The sequence below is a fragment of the Delphinus delphis genome, chromosome 17, assembly GCF_949987515.2.
Source record: "Delphinus delphis chromosome 17, mDelDel1.2, whole genome shotgun sequence".
Classification (NCBI taxonomy): domain Eukaryota; kingdom Metazoa; phylum Chordata; class Mammalia; order Artiodactyla; family Delphinidae; genus Delphinus; species Delphinus delphis.
In genome coordinates, this window is record NC_082699.1 from 28490460 (window position 1) to 28499243 (window position 8784).

Genomic DNA, 8784 nt, shown 5'->3' on the forward strand with positions numbered 1-8784 from the left:
CCGGGGCACGAACCCGTGTCCCCTGCATCGGCAGGCGGACTCTCAACCACTGTGCCATCAGGGAAGCCCAGCCATGTTCATTTTTAACATAAAATGTTTTAACTGGCTCATTACAATTAATAAAATTGGCACTGGAGCAGTGTTTATCCTGCAACTTATTGTCACCTCTGGTTATCAGGTGTACCTGCTGGGACCCAGGTAGCTCCAGTTTGAGCAGTACTAATAAAGTAATGTTGGGAGGCAGGAAATAATTTAATGTTAACTGTTGAGGATTTTGATTATATAATATGTATTTCTCCAAGGACAACTGTTAGTTTTAAATGGTGTTCACCTTGACACCTTAATGCAGCAGTCCCCAACCTTTTTGGCACCGGGCACCGGTTTCTCAGAAGACAATTTTTCCACAGACCACTGGGGGGGGATGGTTTGGGGATGATTCAAGTGCACTACATTTATTGTACACTTTATTTCTATTATTATTACATTGTAATATATAATGAAATAACTATACAACTCACCATGACGCTGACAGGAGGTGGAGCTCAGGGAGTAATGCAAGCGATGGGGAGCGGCTGTATATACAGATGAAGCTTCACTTGCTCGATTGCCCGCTGCTCACCTCCTGCTGTGCAGCCCGGTGCCTAACAGGCCACCAACTGGTACCTGTCCATGGCCCAGGGTTTGCGGACCCCTGCCTTAATGGCTATTGTAATTGGTATAAGTATGTTTACATTTTTTAAAGTATATTTGAATTTTTCTTTTGCATTTCACTAATAGGATTCTAACTCAGTTATTCTCACTGAATAAAAAGAAGGCAAGTAACATAAATGATACTGTAGTAGGCATACAGGGGCCCTCCAAAGATGCCTACATCCCAAAATTGTGAATATGCTACCTTACATTGTAAAAGAGACTTTACAGATTTGATTGATTATATTAAGGATTTTGAAATGAGGTGATTATCCTGAACTATCCTCATGGGCCCATTGTAATCACTAGGGTTATTATCAGAGGGAGTCAAGAAGGTCAGAAGCAGAGGAAGGAGATGGGGCAACAGAAGCAGAGACTGGGTTGTTGCAGCCACAAGCAAGGGAAGCTGGCAGCCTCCGGAATCTGGAAGAGGCAAGGAACAGACTCTCCTCTGGAGCCTCCAGAACCAGCCCTGCTGACACCTGGATTTTAGCCCTGTAAGGCTCACTTTGGACTTCTGACCTCTAGAAAGGTGAAATAATAAATCTGTTGTTTTATGCCATAAGTTTGTGGTGATTTGTTATAGCAGCAATGGGAACATAATACAGATGCAGCAATTATATGGAAAATCCATATGAAAATAAACTGTGAATAGCCAAAAGTTTACCTGTGCAGCCTTGGAGCCCTGGTAGAAATCATTCCTTGGCCTAGAATGTTCCTCCTCTCCATCCCTAACTGTGAAATCTTACCTGTCCTTGGATGCCAAACTCTAACATCAACTCTTAACATCAACCCCCAATCTCTCATTCAGAAGAGTTTGTGATTCTATGGCTTCTAACACCAGTACCTTCTCCACCTGGGACTACAATCGTGACACATCTGTCTCCCTTCCAGCTTTGAAAGCCCCTGGAGGGCAGCTTTTGTTTCACTGCTGAGCTCTGTGTACATGGCTGGTGTTTGGCAAACATGTGTGGGATGGAATTAATCAGGAAAAGCCTTCTGAGGGGAGTGAACTTTGTCCTAGATCTGAAATGAGTCAAGTGGGTGGGTGGTGGAAGGTGCCCTGCTCTCAGACGTGCACTCTGCACTTTGTGTGCAAAGAAAATGTAGCTCTTTATTTACTAAGGCTCATCTCATCTTCCCCAGGCCCACCCTCATCCACAATGCTCTGTGTAGTGGTGGTGGGGTGGTTGAAAACTCAAACCTGCCACCAAAGAGCATCTCAATCTCTTCTGGTTTGAAGCAGATTTTTAAAGGTTTTCTATCTCTTAATTCCTCACCAGGCCGCACAAATGGCATGCCTGGATGACTGGAGCAGGCCTGGATCCGTAACAGGTCCCCTAGGTGCTAGATGGCCTCTGCCGTGGGGTGCCCTGCCTAGGCTGGCCCTGACCTCAGTCTGTGTCTGCTGACACTTGTTTCATCTGGTCTTTGGAGGTGTCTATAGCTGAATTTATCCCCACCGCTGCCCTGATTGCAAAGTCCTGTACTCTCCCATTATAGCCCTAGGAGAGTGTCCAGGTGAATGCTGTTTCCAAAAGGGAACAGAGTATAAGGGAAGCCCCTTTCACACAGGAAGAATCAAACAGAGACAGCCTCCCTCTTCTGACCCAGGTACTGGGGGCCTTGCTTTCCCCTCATCACCCAGATTTGACCCTGAAAGAAGGTGGCAGTGAGGATGAGGACATTGGTACCTGACCTCTTTTCTAGCTTCCCCTCCCATTCCCCTCTTTACACTGGTCAGAAAGGTAGTCTGTCTCTTCTTCATATATGATGGGGCTGCCCTTATACTGTTTTCTTCTGGAAGCAATATTCACCAGGACCCTTCCCCACAGTCATAACAGCAGATAAAATGCACATAAAGAAAATTGGTTTCACCAGTAGAGGAAGGTCTATCAGAAAATATTTCAAAATTACTATCGTTGTTATACCTAGCAATATGTTGTTATGGAGACTTCAAGAGCTCTCTTTAGCCTAATTGGTAAAAATCTAGACGATATTTAATTTGTGTTTCTTCCCCTTTTCTCTCCATTCTCTCTCTGTCCTGAAACCCTACCTTCATTATGAAGTAAATAGTGCTTAAATAAGTCAACGACACGTAGCATCATTACTTTTCTTCTAATATTTCTAACAATTTGATGGAATGAAACAAGAGAAAACCCTGTAGTCTCTGGTACTGAAAGGTTTATGTTTAACAAGTAGAGAATCACACAACTTCCTTTATATGTGTGACACCCTAGGGTCGGATGGTCTTTCTGTGGGATTTGGGGGAGAATCACATCACCAGGATACCTGATGGAGTTATATTCTGCAGAGCAGCATGGTGGCTCTGCTATTGAGGACTTGCCTTACAAGTTTACATGGTCTATTATGCTTGGAAGGAGGCTCAGCCCTCAGCCCCAGGGGCCTGCAATTGCTTGTGGAGAGAGTAGGCCCAGTGCAGTCCCCGCCCCCTGAACACTTTCCTCCACGGGGACTGGAACTGCCGTCTTCTACCGGATGTCCCCAGTGTTTTTGAAAGATTCCCCAGTGTTTTTAGAGAAGACATTGTTCCTGGACTTCCTCTTAGAAGAATGATTCTGGCTTGTGTGGCAGAGGCCAGCACACCCTCCCAAGCAGGGCTCTCCAACACTCAGTCACTAGTCTGTCTTTCTCTCCCTCCCTTCACTCCACCTGAGTTTCTCCTTTGTAAAAGTTTTCAAGTCTGTGTGCTTTGTTGTCTGAAGTTTATTCTCAGAAAGTTCTGGCAGGAGGTATGATGCCTTTCAGCTCTGAGACCTGTGCATATATATAGAATTTCAAAACAATTTTTGTTAAACATACACCCACACACAGAGTGACTGGCAACTTAACAAAGATTAAAATGATAAATTTTATGTGGATTTTATCACAGTTTTTTAAAAAGTCAAATATAAATTCCTTCTACAATATCCACTGTTTCATTATTCACTTCTCCCCTGTCAGTTGAAAACAGGCTCAAAAGAGAAGAGACATTTACAATCTCACTTGAAAGATGGATGAGTCCTTAAACAAGATTGTGGCACCAACATGAGCAGGATTGAAAGGCAGCAAATGTTGTGGTTAATCATAATGGATTGTCTAGATTCAATGCCTGGCTTTTTGTCTCTTAGAGCATAAAGTGGGGCAAGTTATTTAATCTCTTTAAATCTCCTTTTCCTCATCTGTAAATTGAGGATTATAATACTAGCTGTCACATAAGGTTTTTGGAAGATAATCCATGTAAAAGGAATACTATCATGCTTAGAAAACAATAAAAAATATCAGCTAGGGGCTTCCCTGGTGGCGCAGTTGTTGAGAGTCCGCCTGCCGATGCAGGGGACACGAGTTCGTGCCCCAGTCCGGGAAGATCCCACATGCCGCGGAGCGGTTGGGCCCGTGGGCCATGGCCGCTGAGCCTGCACGTCCGGAGCCTGTGCTCCGCAACAGGAGAGGCCACAACAGTGAGAGCCCTGCATACCGAAAGAAAAAAAAAAAAAAAAAGAAAAAAAAAAATATATATCAGCTATGACAAGTAAGAAGTTATAGACCCCAAAAGTGACTAAAGATGAAAAGTCTTCAGTATTAGTCCAACTCAGACCAGGCTGCTGCTTGCAAACAGCTGTGAATGACTCCGTATGTCATCTTTCCTCTCTTTCTCCTAGGGATCAGGATGCCACCTGTGCTGCATTCTTGGACAATGCGCCCAAGAATTCATGTGTGCCCTGATTGTTCTGTGAAGTACATACTAGATGAATGAAGAACAAGCTTTTTTCCCCTTTGCTTCAAAGTCTACAGAGCCCTTATGCAACCAGAAAAGGAGATAATGAATCCGTTTCAGATTGACATTTTTACTTGTTTTAAATGTAAACAAGTAAAAGGGGGAGATTAACTACTATAGAGAGCACTTTCTTAGCTTATCTTAGCTGGCTGGGGCATGAAAATACAAATATCAGCTTCGAGGAAAAAGGTGTTTTATACGCATCATTGTTATCCATAGAGTTTTATAGGTACGGTATCAGAAACAAACCAAAAAGAAACATCAAGAAAGAAGTTTAGAACAGGAAGTATATAGCCTTTAGCGTCCAACTGAGAGATGTTTTTCAGACTGTGTGACCTTGAACAAGTTGCTTCGTGACTCAAACCTGTTCTTTCACGTGTAAAATGGTGATAATATATATCAGAGGGTTGATGTCAGAAGTAAATGCGGTTTGTACGAAGAGCACCATTGTAGTCTGGCACATGGTAAGTGCTCAAGAGATAGTCGCTCTTGTATGCATGCTCAGAATAAGATCTATTTTCCTGTCAGACAAAATCCTCTTTATTGAGGATCACATCAGCCTCCATCTGCTGCCTGAGGTATGGTTAGGCAGAGGGTAAGAGTGTGAGGGTCTGGCTGCTGACATTTGAACACAGGCTCAGCTATCACTCACTGAGAGATGATAGGTAAGGTACTTAACCCCCCAGAGCTTCAGTTTCCTCATCCGTTCCATGGAGATAATAAGGGTACCTACTTGTGAGGGCTGTTTTGGGGATTAAAAGTGATAATCTAGGTAAAACTCTTAATCACCACACTTTGCTCATGGCAAGTGCTCCATAAGTGCTAGCTATGGTTATTAAAAATTCATTGACTCAACCACGCAGAAAGCCACTGGATTTTTTTCAGACTTCTGGAAATGCATCACCAAAGGGGTGGCTTTCATATGCTGCCTCCAACAATTGTATTGGGGTTTTTCACTTCAGAACATACACTGATCATGCTGCAAGCCCAGTGCAATGTCTGAGTCTTCTGGGTATAGCTGTGGAACACTCACCATGACATCTCCAACAGTGGAGGCCATAGAGCAGATAAATGGCTCATTAACTGTGGAATGGAATGAGTGTGTGAAGACACAGTATCTGACGCCTTCTTTGGTGTAGAGATAGAGCTGTCAGCCCTGACAGGCTCTTCCGTTTATTTTTTCAGCTGATCTTGTAGTGTTCAAGAAACCTCTTTCGGGCCACCCCCAAGTTTTCACAGTGGAAATCCCTAAGGTTTTCCACTGTGCCAGTAAGCAAACCTTCACTGTTTTTGCTTAGTTTTCATTTACCTGCTTCTCAGGTAAATTTACTAACTACAAAATAGTTGTTACAGCCATGAAGTTACAATATATGGCTTTTTAAAAATGCCATTGTCCTTGAAATAATTCATTTTATATACATATTAAAGACAATAAATTGACTTTAAATGTATACTAGTAAGATTGCTATCTACAGATTTGCATACAAGTCAGGAAACATTTATATTAATGTTTAAAGTTTTGATCCTTCAGTCTTATCTGATAGGCTTGCAGAAACTTTGATCTGTGCTGATAGATTCTTTCTCTCCAGATATTTGTGCAGGTCTGATGGGTGCCTACAATTATTCCAAAATTATCCCTTGGGCATAATATACTATTATTGCCTGCTGAGGAAGCAGAAAAATTCAGACATTCCTTGTGGGCAAATTCCGTAGGTGATGCACCCCTGAAGGTTTCTGATTCTGTGTTTCCATCGTTCCTAATCCCAGTGAGGGAATGGGAGATCTGCTATTGCAGTCGGGACTGGGAAGTCACCACATCACTGGTGGTACTGTCACCCTGGCCAGGGCTTTCAGCTTGAGCCTTGTTAGTCCCACGGCCTTAGTGCAGATCTCTTTCTGCCTACACAGGTTGTGATGTTCTTGGAAAAAGAAGGGCATTAAACTTGCCTGAGGCTGTCCCACCCACTACAGAACTGTCTGTGCATTCTCTCTCTCTCTCTCTCTCTCTCTCTCTCTCTCTCTCTCTCACACACACACACACACACACACACACACACACACACACGTCATTACCTCCAGGATGCTCCCATAGCACCAGGACTGTTTGGCCTTCATGCTGCAGGCAGCTCAGGGGCCAGATTTCATCTGCCCCAGTAGTATTATCTCTTCCATGGTTCATTCTGATTTTAATCATGTGCTACACAGTGTGCATGTTTCTATAAACTTGGATCCCAAAGAGGTCAGTGTTCCTGTGTCTTTTCAAAGGCAGATTTTCAGCTCTTACATACATTAACTCATCCTAATAGACGGGTGGGGTATTGTCCAGCTCTGCTCCTCCACAGCTGCAAGCTCAACGTTCTTATGGATTCCTTGAATGAAGGAGATTCCTAAAGCCACCCACCAGCAGCAGCTGACCATCTATGTTAGTTTACTAGGGTTTCTGTTAACACAGTACCATAAACTGAGTGGCTTAAGCAACACTTTACTGTCTCACAGTCCTAGAGGCTGGAAGTCCAAGATCAAGGTCAGGGTCTCTGAAGGCACTAGGGAAGGATCTGTTCCAGGTCCCTCTCATAGTTCCTTGACTCATGGTAGCATAACTCTAACACTCTTGGTGTTCTCCTGTGTGTCTGTGTCCAAATTTCCCCTTTTTATAAGGACATCAGTCATATTGGCTTAGGGGCCCACCCTACTCCAGCACAAGCTCATCTTAACTAATTATGTCTGCAATCACCTGATTTCCAAAAAAGGTCACATTCTGAAGTACTGGGGTTAAGACTTCAACATTCCTTTTTGAGGGAGGAGAGACACAATTTAACCCATAACACTAATTAAATGTCCTTTTACATAATATTTTTGTTCAATGACAAAGTGAAATTGTATTCTTCAGAAATTCCTAAATATTCCTTATTTGGACATATACTTCACTTAATTATGATTAGTTCCTTATAAAGAATTTAATGGAATATACATGGCAAGGTTTAATCACTGCAACAGAAATTTTTAAATTTTATTTTATTTTTGTTTCTTGGCCGGCATACAGAGTCTTAGTTCCCTAACCAGGGATTAAACCAGTGCCCCTTGCAGTGGAAGTGGGGAGTCTTAACCACTGGACCGCCAGGGAAGTCCAGAAATTTTTAAAAAGAAGAAGGGAAAAAGGAAAGCACAATTTAGAGTTCCCATGTGTTCATACTGTATGTAAACTTTCCCAAGAGGCAGAAATTTTTACAGAGTATTTGTGTATGTGCCAAACTGAAAAAAATAAACTTATCAAGCTACACTCACATCCCTAATATCTTCAAATGCATTTTGTTAGAAACCTTCATTTTCTCAGGAAGCAGTGAGTCTCTTACTCATGTTGTGTGTTTCATCAGCATGTTTGTTATTCTAGAGTTTCAGTTACAAGGCACGTTCTTTTACAGTTGGGGCAAAACTATTTCTATATACATTAGAATATGACCTACTGCTACCAGTGTATCAAATTTCTACATTTTATAAATTAATGCTCTAATAGCTCTGTTAGTTGAAAAACTGCTTTTTGTATAAAATAAGTAGTGCATGAATTTGGTTTTGTGTCAACTCATTGAATCTTTAAGGAGAAACAATTCACTTTCAAACTTCTTCCTTAGGTGTCTAAAATTCTGGCACATCTGGATTTCAGGTAAGTTCCTTTTTAAAAAGAATTCTGAATCGATACTTCATATAATTTTCCTTTGCTCTTCAAGGACAGGAAGCAAAGCATTAGACTTGTACTGAAATGACCCGGGCGGAGAGTTAGCCAAACTCTGTGCCGTTCTCACAAATTAAATCAGATCATTAGGTGAAAGATCACAGGAACTAATGCGTCGGTCATGATCACCTTGCCAAGTCACCTTCCAGCTGAAGTTGTCTTTCTGCTGTTTTCCATTCAGAAAAGCAGGGCTTGGTTGTTCTTTGAGCACTGTTGACCACCTATTGGACTGAACTGGGGACCCAGCTCAAATCTGGACCAAGAAATGGTCTGGAATAAAGATTTCTGCTCAAAGAGATAACAGTGAGTAGGTGAGCCTATCAGGCAGACCTTTACAAATCAGAGTCGAGATTACAAAGAGGATTGCCTAATAGAAAGAGGGGAAGAAAACAGCACAGGGAGCCCACAGGCAAAGATCTGGAAGCCCAAAAGACAGGAGGGAGAAGCTGGTCCCCAGGTCTGCCTGGGTCTCTGCCAGCTCTCTGTTTCTATTTACGTGAATTCCTAGCCTCCCTGTTCTTAAGGTAGCCTGAGCTATTTTTCCTTTGTATTATCCAAAGTGCCTAGTACACACATAATCAGAGAT